Here is a 20,136-nt window from a genome sequence, read left to right as displayed (position 1 = left end):
TCCCGTCACAGCTCAGCGGTTAGCAAACCCGGCTAGTATCTAGGAGGACGCTGGCTTGATCCTGGCCTTGCTCAGTAGGTTAAGGTTCTAGCGTGACTGTAAGCTGTGGTGTAGGTCATGGACACTGCTTGGATCCCGCCTTGCTGTGGCTGTGGCGTAGGCCAGGGGCTACAGCTCCAATTGGACCCCTAGCCTGGGAACCTCCATATGCCACAGGTGCAGCCCTAAAAAGACCGAAAAAAAAAAAGAGGGGGCAGCATGGCACCACGGCATCCCATGCCTGGCATGATGTGTGCCCATGGCCAGATTTTGATGTGCTACAGCCTGGCTTCTAAAGCCAGATGAGTTCACCAGAGTGATCTCATCTCGGAGAGCACTCAGATGAAAGGAAGTGTGGTGTAGGTGAGTCAAGAATGGAGGGGAGGCTCCTTCCTCTCAAGTCAAGTTTTCAGACAAAGAAAGGCCAAGAGCAAAAGGATTCCAAAACCAGCTCACTCTGTAGGCGGGTAGCCAAGGCGTTTACTCCCCATGGAAGATGAGCCTCGAGGCCCTGAAGCCGACTCCACAAACAGCTCAGCCACTTCCCCACAGTGCTCATATTTTCACGCTTCCATAACAGCCACTCCTTTCTCTGGTTTAGTTCCAGAAAACAATCCCTCCCTTCTCCTCCAAGACCAGTCTCTCTATAGTGAGCTCATACCCGCCCCTCACCCTTCCCCCACCTCGTCCTCTCCCTCTGACTCACCGCACTCAAGTCTTTAAGGAATTAAAAACCTGTTGGATCAGCCACACTGGAACCTTCAGCTCCAAATGGGCCAACCCTTCCGCGAAAGGGAATCTCACTTTCATTGTTACCTCTAACAGCTCTGTTCCTTGGTCATGAAAATCCCAGACGCCACTCATTCTTTCACAAGCAAAAACAATCCTGTTGCATGTCTTTAAAAGGAAAAGAAAACGGGCCTTTAGTAAGCAAAATAACTCTGCCATTTCGATGTCTCAAAAGAGAGGCCCTCCGTGTAGTTTAAGAACTGGACAATGAGGCGACCCCTTCACCTTGGTCCCTGTTGTGGGACAAAGTTTCCTGACTAAGATGCAGAATGTTTTAAGGAAGCAAAATTCAGAGAAGTCTCATCAATAGAGGACTGGCATGTGACTTGATCACCTTCATTTTTATGCATGAATCACCAAGCACGGTGCCTGAATCCTTCAAGTTTTCAACAAGTATTTGTAGAATTTATCATAAAGTGGTTTGCCAGAGGAAAAATAATTAGAAATAAAGAGAAGTCACCAACTACCTTGAGAGTAAGGGAGTCACAACTGTTCAAATCAGAAAGCCATTTGCTGGATCTGAAATATTTCAAAATGTTTCACAAAAACCTGGATTTTTAATCACCTTTGCCAAAAGAAAGAAAAGATTTTTGTTCTAGTATCAGGACAAATAGAAAATATTTTATGAAGGGTCTTTCTCCCTTATCTCCAAGCAGTGTTCTTAAAATCAAATTGGTATTTTATTACCTGCTTCTCCCCAGACCAGAGCTGATAGAATCAAGCAATTCTTGACAAAGACCAAGGTCAAACTCACGTTGTTTGCAACTCAATAATGTTCTTTCAAAGACTTGGTACATTCCTCTTGTGCTAAGTATTCTTAGATTTGTGCAAGAGAGCAGAGAAAAAGAAATTGTTGGGGAAAAAAATAAATCCTGGCCCTGAATTTGAACATGCACCAATCATTAGGCAGTCTATGAAGCAATGTGTAATCAAATAAATTAAGTATAGCCATATTTTTCAGCATTATTATCCTCACTGGCCAGTGAGTTCTGTGGATGGTTTTAAGCAGCTTGGCTGGTTTTTTTCTGGGGAGTAGTTATCCATGAAAAGATGATTAGCTTTCAATTACATGTAATGAATACTCTCTTGGGTTTCTTTGCCCCCCCCCCTTTTCTCTCTTTGGGGAAAAACATACTCAACCTCTCAAACAGTTAACTCTCTATGAACGGCCCTGGGACTCCACCAAAAGAATAGTGACCAGGAAACAATCATATGGCCACAGCTTACGTTGCTATTTTGCTTCTTAGGAGATGATGTGATGGAAATGCAGATACATGATTTCTCAATGTTTTTTAGCCCCTCTGATACACTTTTTTTAAAGATTAGTGAGTATTTCTACAGCCAGTGCTCATTATTTTAGTCAATATCACAGTGCAACCTTTTAGTTTTTTATTTTTTATTTTCAGCCATGCCCTCGGCAGGCAGAAGTTCCCAGGCCAGGGATCAAACCCGCACGACAGCAGTGACTCAGGCCAGAGCAGGAATAACAACAGATCCTTAACCCACTGCACCATCAGGGAACTTCACAGTGCAACCCTGTAGAGGGGCCCAAGCAAAATTAACGTGTCCTGGGCCATTCGGCTCTCAAGTCTCCCGATCAGTCTAAGATGGCAACAGTGTGACTTTCTTTCATCTCTGGAATGTGTTTCTGAGAACTTTGAGAACAAGGGGTTCTCATGTTCCCCTGATTCACACCAGCTCAGATGTTCTCATTGAAGCCAGGCTGTGAAGGAACTCAAGAGGAAGTTTTAAAAAACAAATAAACAAACTAACAAACAAAACTGGGAATTCCTGTCGTGGTGCAGTGGAAACGAATCCAGCTAGGAACCATGAGGTTGTGAGTTCAATCTCTGGCCTTGCTCAGTGGGTTAAGGATCCGGCATTGCCATGAGCTGTGGTGTAGGTCACAGACGTGGCTTGGATCTGGCATGCTGTGGCTGTGGTGTAGGCCGGCAGCTGTAGCTCCGATTGGACCCCTAGCCTGGGAACCTCCATATGCTGCAGGTGCAGCCCTAAAAAGACAAAAGACAAAAAACAAACAAACAAGAAAAAACTGCCCATGATCACCCTCCACTCATCCCTGTCACCCCATTCCACAAAGTGCCAGCCTGAACATAAAGCACTATCTCAAAGCTAGTATAAAACTCATTTTAAAGAGCTTTCCATGTCTTATAATCTAGCTGTATAACAATATGGGCTCTCATTCCTTTTTAAAGTTTGACACTATCTAAAAATTAAATCAAAATATTTCCTCAGACTCTCGTAGTCTCTTGTTTTCACTTGATGAAGCTAGAAGCTAGCATCCACTCACCAAGGTGGTGAGACCAAGACAGGAAGTGCATCTAACCACTGCTTACAGACAGCATCACAACATGACGTGTGTCTTCTGGATCAGCCGAAAGGGGTGCAGTCTTGTTCAGCATTATAAATGTCCATGGTTTCCCAAGTTCCCAATAAATCTTTCCCTGTGTGTGATTATCTTTTGAAGAGAGAGAGAAAAAGCACATTTCAATCCTAAGAATGCTTTAACTTAAAATATTTGCATTAATATTCTAAGAGGTTATAGAGGTTATGCAGGAATAATATTTAACAATAAAAAGGAACAAACTATTGATAAAACGATAACATGCAGGAATCACACAGCCATTGCACTAAGTGAAAAAAGCCAGAGACAAAAGAGAATATGTTATCCCATTTAAGTGAGCCCGGAAGGCAGAACAGTGGTATCGTGGTTCTCTGGGAGAAGTATTGACTGGAGGGGACAGGAAAAAACTCCTGGGGGCCAGAAATGGTCTGTGTTCCGTCTCCATGGTGGGTATGTGGATACATTTGGACATGTGAAAAGTCATCAGGCTATGTACTCAAGATTAATTTAAGTTCTTACTCAATATGTATTTACACTTCAATTTTAAAAGATTTTTTAAGTTTAGCCCAGCTGTAAAGATGAAAGAAAGGTTATATAATTCATACCTTGAATATTACTGATAATTCTGTTTTCTATGGTACGCAAACTTTTTATAATGCTGGAGTTCCTGCCGTGGCGCAGCGGAAACGAATCCAACTAATATCCATGTAGACACCGGTTCAACCCTTGGCCTCGCTCAGTGGGTTAAGGATCCAGTGTTGCCATGAGCTATGGTGTGGGTTGCAGACGCAGCTCAGATCTGGCGTTGCTGTGGCTGTGGTGTAGGCTGGCAGCTACAGCTCTAAGTCAGCCCCTCGCCTGGGAACCTCTATATGCCTCAGGGGCAGCCCTAAAAAAAAAATAAATAAAAAAAATTTAATGCTTCTTACAGTCTGCAATTCCTCATCTGCAACGATGATATCCAAAAAGCTATGAAAACCAAAGTTTTCCAACCACCTGAACTGATGTGAAGCCATTTATACTTTTATTCATTCCACATTCTACCTAGTGCAGATATTCACATGCCTCTCTGTGGACGTGTTGTTTGATTATAGGATGTTACCCGCATTCCCACACTGGTGTTACATAGTATACAGTACATAGAGCTTATGACCTTTGTAGAACCTGAAGATACCCTAAATTTCTAAACACCCGGTGGTTTCAGATAGGATATTTCTTAACGCTTCGCTTATTTGTAAAGGTTTAACTAGCACACCAGACCAGATGGCTATCTTATTGCTTAAGATGAGGCTGAATTTTGTTAAGTAAACATTGGGCTGAATTATTTAAATAAATAATAAAGTAAATAAGTAAATAAACAATAAGGTGACTGACAGTCAAAATTGTAAAAGTGGCATGGAAATGGCTGAAGTTTAAGAAACATCTTTCCAGTATGGTCTAAAAAGATGTTAACATGTCCATACAGAAGGTCAAGTTGCCTCCATAAAACAAAGGGCTGGAGGTGGGGGGCCTTTCTTTGCATCTTCCCCAGCATCAAGCAGGAACTTGCATCACTCAACAAAAGCTTATTCGGTTAAACTGAAATTCCAACAGCCCTCTTCCCTTGACTTCTGCTGTTACACACCATCCCTGAAAAGGAAAAATGAACACTTGTTTAAAATAAAGCTTAAGACCTTTGGGAAACAGTGCTTTGGTTCCTTTTGGTCGAGTGTAAGAAAAGATAGAACCGCATCTTGGTTTTTTACCTTTTTAACTTTAGGACATGTCTACCGGAAGCCCTCAAAGACTTAAATCAGTCACTAAATCCTGCTGTTTACTCTGTTCATCCGAGAACAGAGATCTCACAATCCAAACCGCATCAAATTCACCACTGACTCTAGGAAAAGATTCACATTTTTTTGTGCTGACTCTCCTTTGCACCATCACTTCTGAGCGGCTGCTTTCATATTTCTTCGCTTTATTCCTTTATAATTTTCCCCAAGGAAGAAAACTCATTGTAAAGTATTCTGCCCAAATATATTCCGGAAGCACTGTAAGTGTCTGCCTCATGCTTCTGTATCAGTTTCAGGACTGTCATAAATCAACAGTCTGGGGATGGAGGTGCTCAGACTGAAATCATGCCTTTGAAAAACGCATAGCATCATTCTCCTGGAGCAGCTGCAGTCTCTTATTAATGGCTCAGGAGGCTTTCACACCTCCTTTTAAATCCAGCGCATTTGAAGTAATAAAACAGGGAGCAGTTTATAGGCAGGAAATATTAAAATATTTAACTGCTTTTTTTTTTTCTTGGCACAAGGAAGACAGCCTAAAGCGTTCTCTAACACATGAAAAAAAGGACACCTGTCCATGCTTGAATGGACATGAAACAGAGGATTGCTAAATTGAATACATCTGTGGCCAAACCTCCTTTAAACCCACATCAAGCCCCTTTTTTAAAAAAGCTAGTTCTAACCATTTCCCTCCAACTACTTTTCATTTTTTTTCTTCCTTCCCCTTGTCTAATCACAACAAAGCACAAAAGGGAGTAAATTGGTATCATGCTCGAAATGATCCCCTCATTTATCTCAAACAGAAACAGTGCACAAACTGGAACCTGAACATCTTTCCCATCGTCCAATCCTGTAGTTTATAATCTAGCCCACCACACTCTTCCCAGAGAAAATGGGATCTAAATGTATAAGTACGAATGGGATTGCTAAATGCTTCGACACATCTATCTATATGATGAAATAAAGCAACCTGAGGTCAAGTTCCAGCTCTGCCAGCTGCTGGTTGAATGACATTGGGCAGGCTGGCTAGCTTCTCTGAGTTTTAGTTGGCTTATCTGTAAAGTAAGGATAGTTCAGAATGCCTCTCATGTGAGGTGGCGGTGAGCATGAAATGAGATGTCCATTGTCAAGTGTTCAGTATGGTGTCTGGCACTCTGTGAGGCCCTGGGGTTAGCCACCTTTTTATTACAGTTCAGTCTAAAGAGAATTGCTTCTAAAACAAACAAAAGATATGACTAAAACTCTTCCGGAAACAACCGATAGGAGTCTAAGAGAATCTTGCTGAAATCTGACAAATTTTCACAACTTAACTGCTTAAACCATCCCTTTATTAACTTGCAATCATGCAGACAGAAGTCCAGCAATGAGGTCCTACTGTATAGCATAGGAATCTATACTCAACCTTTTGGGACAGATGATGATGGAAGATAATATGAGGGGAAAAAAATGTGTGTGTATATATATATATATATGTATGTATAGCTGGGTCACTTTGCTGTACAGCAGAAATTGACACAACATTGTAAATCAACTTTAATTCTTTTTTAAATGTTAAAAAAAACCAAAGAAGTCCAGCACGGCATGATGGTGTCCTCTAAATCAGTATCACACGTCTAAAATCAAAGAGTGGACCAGGTTGAGTTCTTATTTAAAGACCACAGGGAACCATCCACTTCCGTGCTTACATGGGCACCAACTGAATTCATTTCCTGGTGGTGGTAGTCCTGAGACCCTGTTTCCTTACTGGCTCTCAGCAAGGGGCCTCTCTTAGCTCCTAATGCTCACTCAGTTCCTTCCCCTGACAATCTCTCCATCTTCAAAGCCAGCAACAGAGGATTTCCTTCACACCGAATCCCTCTGATGCGTCGATTCCCTCTGACTTCTGCAACCAGCCAGAGAAAACTCCGCTTTTAAAAAGGTCGTAGGATCGGGTTAGTCCAACCCAGATGTCTCCCTATTTTAAGGGAAACTGATAAATTTAACTCCATCTACAAAAATCCCTTTTGCCATGAATGAAACATAATCCTGAAGTAACACCAGGAAGCAGGGTCCCGAGAGCCATCTAAGAAGTCTGACTGCCATACAATTTTAATATTGGAAGTCAGGATGAAAAACCATGTATTCTATTCGAAGGCAGAGCCAGAAAGCACTGTGCAGCCCTCTACCCCATATGTCTGATCCCCTTGCTTGCTGCCCTCAAATTCAATCTTGATAGAACTGCCTGCATTAAACATCTAAAAGCAAACCTTGTTAGCTCTTCACTGCTTACAAGAGCAAATCTACGCCTCTTAATCTTACCCACAACCCCCCGTGATTTGTCTGGTCTCTCAAAACTACCTCCAAAGCTGCTTACTAATTTTATTACCATACTTAATAACCCAGAAACATCAAACTCCTTGTAGTTACCTTTATTCACCATGATGTTGCTCACCTGTGCCTTTTTCAAGCTTTACTCTCAGCCCAGAACACGTATTTGCGTCACCCCTCTGTCCAGGTTCATTCTTTAATTTTTCTCATGTCACTTCATTTACTCATTCATTCATCCAGTAAATAACTATGGAACACCCACTCTATGACAGAGATGAGGCTATGGGGATAAAATAGACTTATGCAGCCCCTGCTTTCACAGAACCTACACAGCATTGGGGTATAGGCAATTCAACAAACAAGTACAGCCAGTGGTGAATATTATGACTGGAGGGAGGCTGATGCCCCCAACAGAAGCCCTTACCCAACAGCTCAAGGTTCCTGGAGGAAGTGACCTTCAAGTCAAGACTCAAAGTATGAGCAGGATTCCCCAGATAAATGGGAGCGTGAGAGGGAGGATGTCCCAGACAAAGGCGATAGCATGACAACATATAAGCACACGCATGTTAGAAAGAACGTGGGTCCTTTGAGGGACCCAGTATAGCTCCATTTCACTGGAGTATGGAGTGCTGGAGCAGTACAGGATCTTTTCCTGGGGTGATGAGGAGGCGCTGAAGTTTAAGATTAGATTTCTTTTTAGAGACATCTCCCCAGCTGGCCTGCAGATAATAGATTGGAGAGGCGGGGCTGGCTAACAAGAAGAGAGGAAACCAGCAAGGAGTGCTGGGCAGTAATCCAGGTCAGAGATGACAGCAGCCGTTTTTCTGTAGATGGGGGGGAAATGGAAGGGTCTGAGAGAAGATGCCACCTACAGGAACTTGGTGGTGAATCAGCTGTTGGGGATGTGGGAAGGTGATGCCCATGATTCTGGCTTGGGCAACAGGGTGGATGCCAGTGCTTTTCACTGCCAGAAAGAACATGGGTGGAGGGGTGGTTTTGTGGAGGAAGATAATTGTTGCCAAGTGGCTTCTGGGATAGCTAGTAATTTGCAGAGACTCTGTCAATCCTTCCTAGCCCACCTGTGTGATTCAGCTACATTAAGCAAGAAAAGAAGGTCATTTGTTAAGTATAAGGGGAAGAAGGGAAAATATGGAAGCCACTCCAGTCACTTGTTCCCCCAATTATCCAGCCCTGGTCCCAGGGTAGGAGTCTCATCATCTGGGATTTCTTACTCACTCCAGGCAAGGATGACAGAGAATGATGGTAATGACCCTTTCCTCTTGCTCTTTCCTCCGACCTGAACTCTTCCACCAAATATCTGTGTGGCTCACCCATGCCCTCTCTTCCTCTGGATCACTGCTTAATTATCCCCTGGTTAGAAGGGACTTGCTGACCCCCCCCCCCATAAAGAGCAGCATCTTCCACTCACACTCTAGCACTCTCCACTCTGCTTTCTCTCTGTAGCACTTTTGACGGGGAGAGAGAAAGAGAGAGAGAGAGTGTGTGTGTGTGTGTGTAAGAGAGGATGTCTTTTTTTAGTAAAATATAAGGACCACCAAGGCAGAGACTCTGTTTTTTCACGTGTGTGTGTGTGTGTGTGTGTGTGTGTGTGTGTGGTCATAGGGGGCTCCAGTAAATATTTGTTGCATAGATGAATGAATGCAGGCATGAAAGTCTGTTGCTCAGAAGATTGACCTTGGCTGGAGAAAAGTATACAGGACTCATCAGGATAAAGAGTATTAGAACCATAAGAGTAGATCAATTTTCTCAGGAAGAGAATACAGAGTTAGGAAGGAATTCCAACATTCACCAACCTTTAAATGATAATCTGTAAGAAGAAGAGTCTGTGACAGAATGAGAAGGGGCAGTTGAGGAAGAAGAAAATCAGGAGAGCTGGGAAGTGATAGAAGCCAAGGGGGAGGAGGATCACAAAAGATCAATAGTGGAAAATGCAACCACGAAGACAAATAAGAAGAGTTCTAGAAAGTTCCATTGGGTATAGCAACCAAGATGCCATTTGTGGTCCTTACTGAGAGCGGTTTGAGGGAAAGGTGAAGATGAGGGCCAGAATTCAGTGGACTTGGACGTGAAAAGCAAGGAAGAAGGGATAAGAAAAAAAAATAGTTGAGGGAACTAACTAGAGGCATACTGGGCCAAGGAGAGTTGTTTTTCTTACAGTGGTGTAGACTTGAATAAATTTAAAGGCTGGTGGGAAAGACACAGTCGAGAGGAAGAGGTTTAAGATAAGAGAGGGCAAAAAAATAATCAATACCGGGAGATCTCTGAAGTACAGGAAGGGAGACTTCCTTCTCCCGGAAGCCTCCTCTGACCTCTCCCAGCCCCTCCTCCTCGCCATCCTCCCCACCACCGCCTGTGTCAACTGTGCATAGGTCAATTATTAAGCTCATCCAGTGGAACCGTAACTCCGCTCATGTCACTGTTGTGCCACTAGGTTCTGAGCTTCATTAGGGAAGCAACAACTTCTAATTCATTTTTTTATCCCTACCAACTAGCACAGAATTTGGAATACAATGCATGCTTGATGGATATCCAGTGAGAGCATGAATGGATAAATTGAGCGAGTAGACTAATGACCTGATAGACTCAACCCCTGTGTACTGAACGGTCAGTCACTCTCAGACAGGCTCCACTCTGGGCTCTGGTCATTGAGCAGGAACAATACAAAGCCCAGAAACTAGTGAACTGAGGAGAGAACACAAGAGTGTAGAAGGAAAAATACAAGCAGAATTGAGGCAAATGAAACATTATAAACCAGCACTTCATAAATTCAACATTATTGATGCTTTGAAGGGACACCATGCTTCTTCACAACCAACTTTTTCCACATGTGAGGGAAAGATTTACTTACCATTGATGAGGATTATTTCTAGTTTTGCGCCTCATTTCCTGTTTGTCGTGATACTTGCTTGAATTTACCTTTAAGCTCTCAAACATGGATGGAACTGGATTTCTAGCTCTTTACTGTAAAGAGAAAGACAGATGCAAGCTCCCAGAGTATCGTGGGGCTGAAGCCTTGGCCATGCCTTATTCCAAAGTACTGTCTCACTCAGGACCCCATTCATCATGATGTTCTCCTACAGGAATTAAATGGGAAAGATGAGGGGAAAAAAACAGGGCTCTAGAAGATATTGCTCAAACATGCCCAAACAGGAGTGCCTATGTTTGAGTCATAGTGCACATTTTAGGAACACCCTGAGCTTCATATATAGGAAGAGTTGAGGCATGAACACACAACAACACTACTGTGATACCAAGAAGCCATTCCAGGTCACTAATGAAAATGACAGAGAAGTCACCCAAACAAACAAATAAAGGAACATGGCAGTCACTGTGAATTCACATCCTCAGCACTCTTGGATATCGGTGTTAATCAAACACCTGTGTTGCTGTGCATATTTTCAAATATCAGAATTGAGTCCTTTGTTGACTCTTTTCACTCTAATACCCAGTTTCTAACCTTAGTCGACCCTTTCATCTCTTCCCCCAATGATATCATCTAATCGGACAATCACTTCTGCTTGGATTGCTCCCAGTTCTTCAGCCAATTGCTCAGACCTGCATGGTAATCTTCCCGCCGGATATCTGGATGTCCCTCCAGTACCACAAAGCAAACATCTTCAAAACCAAACTCACTCGCTTCCTCTACAAAACCAGTTTTTCCACTTGGCTCCCCAGCATGCGTTAATGCTACCACTGTTCTACAAGGTGAGAACCTCTATTATCATTGACTCCTTCCCCCCTTTTATCTTTCACTCCCATCCAGTCTTAAGTTCCAGTGAGAGGTTTTCTAACACCAGTGTCCAAGGTATCATTCCAGTCCTTCCTCCTTAACGTTCAACTCCTTTTATTCTCACCGTCTCCAGCCTAATTCAAGTTCTTGTTTCGTCTCACGTGGACCATCGCAAGCACTGTTACTGGGGAACAAAAATTTCACAACCAGATAGATTTGTATTCAAGCCCTGGTTTCATCTCTCTCTAGTTGTGTGATCTTGAGTGATTTCCCCAAACCCTCTAATCCTCAATTTGCGCCATAAAATGATAGCTCATTTCAGGAGTACAGAAAACCGTATTAGTTAAAGTGCCTGACGCACAATTGTTCAAAGTGTCAATGCTTCTTCCCTCTATTCCCCCAAAAACGTGTTCTGATCAGGTCTTTTCCATACTCATACACTTGGAATGATTTCCCTTTCTCTACAAAAACAAGACCCAGCTACTTATTTGCCCTCCACAGCACCGCCCAAGCTGCTTTCCTAGCTTTTATCTCCCACACTCAGCCTTTCAATCATCCTTAAACACACCCAAAACTTTCACTGCGCTTACCTTTCCACTGGCTATGACTTTCCCATTAATCTCCACCAGGCAAATTCTACCTATTCTTTAAGAAACAACACAACTGCATGCCCTCCATGAGACCGACCAATTCTGATGTTCAGATGTGGGTTCTTTGAATGTCCACTTCACTGTTTTAATATCTACATCTTGGAATGTGTCATATTCTGCTCCCATACTATGACTGTAAGCTTCCTGTCTTACCCTCAGTACAGAACTGTGAAGTAGTTTCTTCATCTCCAAAACCTGCTGCTTTTCAGTTATTCAATACTCAGGAAACCAACCAAATTGATTTAAGTACACGACCCTAGGAGAGTAACCTTTATCTGTTAGAATACAGACTCAATGAGGGCAATCATTTTTGTCTGTTTTAATCAATGCTCTATTTTGAGGACCTAGAATAGTGCTTAAAATATAGTTGGTGCCCCCAGACTACGTACTGAATGGCTTTATAACCCAAGATTATTTTTTGAGCCAAGAAAACAATCCCATATAATCCAGTTGTTTAACGTTATGCCAATTGGTATCACCTCAGCTCAGCACCCTCTCATCATCTCTCAGGGACATCACATCATGTGCGACCAACATGAAATGGGCACCAGCGGTCCACTCAGGGAGGGCTCCCAAAAGAAAGGAGCCCAGCCCACACACCCTCAGGTGCCCTTCACCACGCAGGCTTCTGCGGCTGCCAGTAACACTCCGACTGCTCAATAAGCACCTTGCTATCTGGCCTAGACACTGAGCCTGCAGTGTGGCAGGGGCATAAATTAAAGCCCAAGAGAACAATCACAGGAACGCTGGCCTCTGAAGTCAAGGCCAGCCAGCAGTATGATTCAGGCACCGAATGTTGCCTCCCTTGGCTTCAGTCAGAATCCTGAGAGCAATCACTTGCCAGCCCAGCCAGGGTCAGAAAAACACTGCTGAATTGCTGGCCAGGATCCCCGACAAGCAGGCCGCAGACACCATTTTGCTAACTCTAACAAAGCTTTAAGCTGCACCTGTAGATCCAGCCTGTTCACTCCCTGCTGTGGAAGGTGGGCGGCAAGAGGGAGCAGAGGGAGAAAAACCTTTCAAGTCAGACAGACCTGCTTCTGAATGCTGGCTCCCCTACTGACTAGCAGTGCAGCTGTGGGCATTTTATCAGCCTCCCAGGCTGCAGATTCCTTATCTCTAAAATAATACCTACCTTACAGCATTATTGTGAAAACGAATGGTGCTACATGTAAAACACCAGCACCAGTTTTGCTGCTGCTGTTATTGATGTTATTAGATTTAAGAATCAAAGAAAGTAACCAGACTTTAAACTGGCATGCCTAACACGATCCTAAGAATTCATCTTTATTAATTCACTATAATTTTTATCTTTATTCATTTTGTCCCTTGGAAGGATAGTGACAGATTTCTTAGGAAAATAATCAAGTGTCAATGCTAAGCATGCTAAAACACACTGAAAAAACTCTGAGATGAATTTTTAGAACTTAGCGCTGGCAGAGAGTTCACTGGCTTGACTTCATATTCCTTCGGTCCCTGAACCTCGAGACTCCTCAGCTAAGGGTGCCTTGAGTCCCTGTGCCTCTGAGACCCTGCCACCTGCAAAGATCACCCCTCTTCTTGGCAGTTTGCCCGCTGTGTTCTATATCCTTCCATCACCCCTCCCCTCAGCCAGCACACACACACATGCACGCACGCACACACGCATGTGTGCCAAACCCCTCAGTCATCCTGGCCTGTTTGAGTGAGTTTGAACTCACTCAAACTCACTCTCACCCTCATTCCCATGGCTCCCAGGCTCCAGAGAGGGCAAGTATGCAGGAGAAGGGACTTTTTTTCACAGCAGCCACAGTCTGACAAAATGCCAACGAACTTGGCAATCACAGGAAGCACGCACTTACTCAGCTGTCACTCATTGTTCTCACTTGATAGGTAAGTCAAGTCCCTGGTCTGATGGTATCTGAAATACATCCTTTCTAAGGTTTATCTTGAATCCTGTATCTTATGCAGATCCTGAGTACATACATCACACACATCACGACATGCCGTATTTCCCTTCTTGGGGGCCATCCTGGGTGGTGTACTCGTTTACTGAATTGTCTGATTTTCTGCGGAACTCCTTGTCTGATTCTGTGATACCCCAACTGACAGTAATTCTGGACCATTCTCCCCACTGGCTGTGGAAGGCATCGCTTAGCTTTTCAGTTGTATCACCTGAAGTCTGATGGAGCTGGCCTCTGAAGACTAAAACTGAAAGGGAGGAGCTGTTTGAGATTCATCCTATGCACCATGTGCTATAGAATTCGCCTTATTTTTGCATTTCTCCCTTGTGTGGAGAGCCCTCAAACTGCCTACTTTCGGTCCTCACTTCTCCTCCTAGCCTCACCCCACCAAGGCCCACATCATTCCTCATCCGTCTATTGCAACCCCACCTTAACTCTTGTATCTGCCTCGGCCACCCCCACTTCATTCTCTTCCTCTGATGTGTTCTTAGTGGACTGATTATTCTCGGCAGCAGCATTACGCACAAGCACTTAATGGCTGCCACACATAATCCACATGCCCAAGGGGAGCACGTGAAGCCCTCTGCGACCTCATCCTCACCACCCGTATCTCTTGCCACAGGCTTGCTCTGTCCTGCACTAGCGACTACTCCCCTTCTGCTGTTTCACACCTCCATACCTCTTATTACGCGGTCCCCTCCACCAGAAAAAGGAATGTCCTTTTTCACCTACTTTCCAAACGTGGAAAGCCCTGCATCCTCTTTCAAGAACCTGCTCAACCTGAACGCACCGCCTGGAGATGTTGCCTTCTTCCACCCTCACTCTTCCTCATCCTCTTGTTTTTGCTACTGTGGCTGTTGCACTGAATGGGCTTTTGGTGGTTTCTGCCTCAACTACTAGCCTGCAAGCTTTTAAAACAATAGGAACCACATCTCACTTACCTTTGGCTCCTGAATGCCACGCAAAAATGCCTGGCACCTAGTAGGTGTTCTGTAAACATTTACTAAACTTTCCTTTTCTTCTTCCTTTTCGGGACTCTTGTGACAAATATCTGTTCTAAAGTGACATCAGCTAGAAAAGACCATTATTGAAAGCTCTCTTCCTACGCTAATAGGCTTGGATACCATTTCATATTCCAGGAACACCTGAAATATATTTCCTTTTTTTAAAATAGTTTTTCTTAGAAAGTCATCTCATTTTGCCAGTTTGAACAAGCCTGGAAACTTTGGTATTTGTTTTGAAACTGAAAAGTGCCTTAAGACGTACTTTGTGCACTTGGACAGGGTTGAGAAGAGACCCACAGAGATGATTAAAGGCTGGAAAACAGACCAAGAGAACTGGAAGGGAAAGCTAAAGGCAATTTAGCGATCTACGTCAAGCATATGAAGGGCTGTTATTACCACGGAGGTTGGCGAGCCCATGGCATCCACATCCTCTAGGGGCAGAGCAGCAGGAAGCGAGGTGAGCTGCAGCACAGAAAACGTGGGTGAGAAAGAGAAACTTTTCTGGCAGAAGACATGACTAAACACTGAAGGATCCAACCGGAATGACACCTCTTTGTCTTTCCTTCTTCACAGCATAGAAATATAGGAAGTACTCCCGACGGTTGGGGATGCTCCACGTATAATGTTACTTAAACACAGTTTTAAGGGATAGTCTCCAGATGGCACATAGATTTTTGGCACTTCAGGTACACATAGCCTAAAAGAGTCCTTCCCACTCTAAAATGTTGGCGAAATGATCTCAAAGGAACTGAACTCGACTGTCACTTTTTTCACTAACCACTTACTGATCCCCTTCTCAGGGCCAGCCTCTGTGTTCCACACCGTCACAATGACTAAGGCATAGTTTATCCTAATAGAGAAAAGAGCTAGTTATCATACATCTCTCATGGGACATCCAGGCCTCAGATCTCACACCACCCAGCAGTCTCCAAAGCTGCTTGCATTTCCTCTGAGTAACATCTGCCCCTAGCTGCTCTAACTCCAAAGCTTGTATGTGCAGTTTCCTCTACTGTAATGTGGTTCCTACTTCCTTAAGTAGGAAACCTTTTCTTGTCTCTAAGGTACAGCTCAGGTGTTATCTTCCCCAAGCTTCCATTTGTCAAAGCTACGATTCTTTTCACCCCCATCCTAGATGATGACACTGTTTCATGATTCCTAACAGCAAGCATCAGAAATGGACTCAAAGAAACTCTAAGAAAAGAGAATTTAGTGGAAGTCTATCAGGAGCTCAACAGTAGCTAGAGGAACAGGCTTGGAAAAGCCCCAAATCCCAGGGAGTTTAAGGCAAGAAGCAGAGGGCGCATTTGCCTTTTAGCCAAAAGAGTCATAGAAAATAGTCTCTCCGTCCTAGGGTCAAAGTCCTAGAAGAGGGTGAAATGGGCCAACCCTGGGTCCCAAGACCAGCTGGACAAGCCTGTGGCTGCCGTAGAGTGAGAGGGGAAGATTGTTCTCTCCCACTTTACCTCGCAGGAATTGTTCACTAGAAATTATCCTCACACAAGGAAGGAAAGGTAATTCCCCCCAAAAGAAATTGAAATATGATGGAAGAGAAACTGTGTGCTAGACAGCTCTCCTCACATTCGTCCCATTGTGGCGCCTTCCTTACGTTTCCTGCCTGTGTTCTTGGCAAGCCTTTGTGCTCCATGCGGGCAGAAATTGGACCTTTCCTCCCTATCTCATACACTGTTGGGCAGAGTCAGTAATCAAAAACCTCTTACAGACCAGACTCCTGATCAATACTCGTTGATGACACATGAAGGCCAAGACAGTATCCATCCTTGTGCCTGCCAGCTCCAAGCTCAGTGCTTCTCCCGCTGCATCACAATAGTAGCAAGACTGCTATGGTAGCTCTATCCTAGCCATCAGTTTCTTAACCTAGGGACCATATTGTTGGCTTTCTTAATAAACTGAGATTTCTATAGTAAGTCATGGTTATTACTGGCCAAAAAAAAAAAAAAATTCTCAAAATATTTACAGAATTGAAGTTCATCGTATGTAGATCCATTTATCTTTGAGTCCAACTGTAGCATCTATCAGACTTCTCAGACAATGCTACTCATAGACTGATTTTTCACTAGCTATTGGTGGCTCTAGGAAAATAAAGTAACAAGAAAAATGATACCATAAGGGTGGAAATAAGTTCTATGCTTAATAGATAACTATAATGAAGTAGTGCATGAGTGTTTCTATGGTAACCATCAGGCAGGTAAGAATGACCAGCTTGGTAAATTCATTTCAGTACCATTGACAGTATCTATGGTCATTCAAACCTGTGACTTCCGTGGCTTGTTTAATCCAATTTCAATTTCATTCTGAATCATACTTGGCCCTTTCCTGAATGTTGCTTTCTTTGAGACAAACGTACACCTTAATTAAAAAGAAAAAAAAAAAAGTCTTTGGGAATTCTTTGGCAGGATTTCAAAAGTTTAGGATTTAGATGTTATAGATGACTAAGAGGTAAGTTGATCCTCCCTTGGAGGTGCATTGTCATGAGCATTGAGAATAATAGTCAGGTGCTTGGCCATGAATTAACAATGGATTTTGGTCTTATGTGCTGTCTGTTGTGCCTTGCTTTCAAGTCATCAGGATCATATCAAAGAAAGAAACTAGTTTTGGACATCAAATGTATACATCTATACAAAATTGGGGTTGGAATCGGGCATAGGTCCTTCTTCAGTAAGCATTTCCCATGAAGCTTGCATATTTTCCACATGTTCTATATCACTAAAAAAAGACAGGTTATATAATAGGAATTTTGCATAATTTAATTGGCTGGATTACATTTAGGTGTCTGGGGAAATGGTATTTGCTAATATTAAGCAGTAACACATTAGCAAGAATGTTACATGGATTCCTGTTTTGAAGGGTTTCTCAATTCAATGTATTTTCAATTCAAATTTAAGACCAAACTGGTATATGGTAGCAATTTGTGCATGTTTATAATCACAATTTCCCCACCCCTATTCCATCCCGTAGAATTCCACTTAAAAATCATTAGAACAGCAGGAAAAGTATTCATTGGTCCAAAGCCGGATTAATATAGGTTAGCTGCCCTCTGGATGTGAAGGACTTGAAAGAAACTACAACTACCCTCAAAGTATTTTGAAGCTGCTTTTGCTGAGAGGAATCTATGATGGTGGACCAGTTTGGCAACCCCGAATTGTTTTTAAGTGCAGCTGTGGATTACCTGCGGTTTCAATGGACTACTGTGTATGCTTTGTTTATTTTATCCCTTCTTCCTGTTGGAAAAACAGCTGGAGAACAGACATCCTGCTGTTCAGAGCCTCGGGCTTTGGAATATTAACAGGAAGCCACAATAAGCATCTTCATTACTTCACCTGTGGCATAAATGGCAGAAAGAATGGGGCGCATCAGGAGGAACTGATTTAAAACAGAACAAAGCAGTTTGTGGACCATATGTCTGAACATCCAAGTAACTGCCACCGGCCTAATAAACTGGCTTCCTTTGTGCAGAGTTCAACCAAGGGGAAGAAGAAAAGTCAGTTTCCTATAGAAAGGAATAAAGGCAAGCCTCAGGAGCCTGTAGCAAGAAATGGAATAAAATATTTGGTGCATTAGACCAAGTTGTATCATAATTTATATCAGTTGCTTTTAACTTTTAACAAAAGATGTGGGAGTGGATGGTAGGGGTATGTGGATGGGAGAGGAGGAAGCTAATAGTCTTACAAGATACTTTCAATGTGTTTCCCATCATGCATAATTGCTCATCCTAAGGCAAAAGGGCTATTACATAAGCATCACTTCAAATGTCTTCCCAGGTTTTCTGTGGAGTGGGGGAGGGAGAGTGAACTGAGAGGAGAAATGTGTATAAAGCATCAATGTCCCTGTTCTCCCAATGGAGAGGCAGGGCAGGGAGGTTATATGATCTGTCTAAGACTCTTTATATAACTTTTACATCATAGTGGGTCGGGAATACTCCTGAAAGTGGAATTCCCTGCTGCAGATCCATCTTCCCTTCTGTAGACTGAGGCTGTGGAAAAAATAAAATAAAATCATTACGGAAAAAAAAAATTGCCCTTTAAACAAAAGCAATGTAATAAACAGAAGGATAAAAGAGGGAAAAATAAGCTTAACATTTGTTATTGAGGACCCACTGGAACCCTCTCTCATTGAACTGTACCTAGTAAACATTTATAGACCAATGGGGTATTTAATTTCTTTTTTTTTAATTTTTATTATAGTTGATTTACGATGTTCTGTCAACTTCTGCTGTACATTAAAGTGCCCCAGTTATACATATGTGTACATTCTTTTTCTCACATTATCCTCCATCATGTTCCATCACAAGTGATTAGATATAGTTCCCTGCGCTATACAGCAGGATCTCATTGCTTATCCACTCCAAATGCTATAGTTTGCATCTACTAACCCCAAACTCCCAGTCCATCCCACTCCCTCCTCCTTCCCCCTGGCAACCACAAGTCTATTCTCCATGTCCCCTTGATATTTTCACTCTACCAACTTTGTTAAAATTCACTTAAAAAAGGAAATCCAGCAGCACAAATACAGTCAATAATCCTTAGAATCAGGATTCTGGAAATCCTTTATAGCATGTAATCACTCTGAGTCCATGAATCAGATCTAGGCAGGAACCCCATTCATCCTACCTTTAGTTGTATGAACTTGGATAAGTTACTCTATGTTTCTGAATATTAGGAATTCCTCCATCTTTCCAAGGAGAAAGTTAACAACTTGTCCTACCTACTGAGATGGTGTAAACATTTCAGGAATATAGATGAACTTGTCCAATGTCTGCGGACAATATTTAATTTATTAACTAAGTCATGTAAATACTTGAACACTCTCATTTTACGAAACAGTTTTCTTCAAATTCTTCATACATGGCATTGGCATCTGTGTCACCTGACCTTCATGCCACACCGCCTTTATTTCCGGATGGGTTGTTGGATGTTGTCATCAGAAATTTTATCCCAAACCACAATCACCCATTCACACAACATGAAGACAATGGTTCATTCATCCTGTAGGTGAACATTTGTGGTGTTGTGTTCACTTAATGTAAAATAATAATGGGTATCTTGCCTTTGAAAGGCCTCTTTTGAAAGGCTGCTTATGAGGACATCCAACCCTTACGACTGTGAGGTCACCACTCCACCCTCACCCTTCACAGAAATAGTGAATAATACTCGGTTGAATTTCCTTGCCTCCTTTTTATAGGGATGCAGCAGATAACTTCCATAAGCTTCGAGACCAGAAGTTTCATCTCAGGCTTCAGTGGCCTTCAAAGTGGAAGAAGAGCCCTATAATTTGAGAGATTTTATGAAGATTGAACTAAAGGTGGCCCTCTCCTTTCTGAGGGGTAGGTCTGGAAACTATCTCGTCTCATATTTTAGCACATAGAGTACTTAATCTCTCTAAGTGTCTGATACTCCATTGTAGAACAGAGCTAATAACAGCACTTTGCCTAGAGAATGGTGGTAAAGGTTGAATAAGAGGACACGCAGGATGACACTTAGCACCATGTAGTACCTAGAAAT

At 42.8% G+C, this 20,136-nt stretch overlaps 1 long non-coding RNA gene across 2 annotated transcripts in view; it reads left to right on the top strand.

Moving 5' to 3' along the window:
- LOC110260804 (uncharacterized) overlaps positions 1-20,136 on the top strand; it is a 364,487-nt gene that overhangs the window by 289,753 nt on the left and 54,598 nt on the right. For both annotated transcript variants that reach the window (XR_014804517.1, XR_014804516.1), the window contains one exon: positions 19,817-19,958. This is a non-coding gene — a long non-coding RNA (uncharacterized LOC110260804). Of the gene's footprint in view, positions 1-19,816; positions 19,959-20,136 lie in introns of those variants that run through there.

The sequence above is a fragment of the Sus scrofa genome, chromosome 5 (genome assembly GCF_054392235.1).
Source record: "Sus scrofa isolate SSC_HxYL_T2T_F1_AM1 chromosome 5, Sscrofa_HxYL_maternal_Yorkshire_Landrace_v2.0, whole genome shotgun sequence".
NCBI classification, from domain to species: domain Eukaryota; kingdom Metazoa; phylum Chordata; class Mammalia; order Artiodactyla; family Suidae; genus Sus; species Sus scrofa.
Note: the sequence above shows the minus strand (reverse complement) of the source record. Positions and strands in the feature narration are given on the sequence as shown.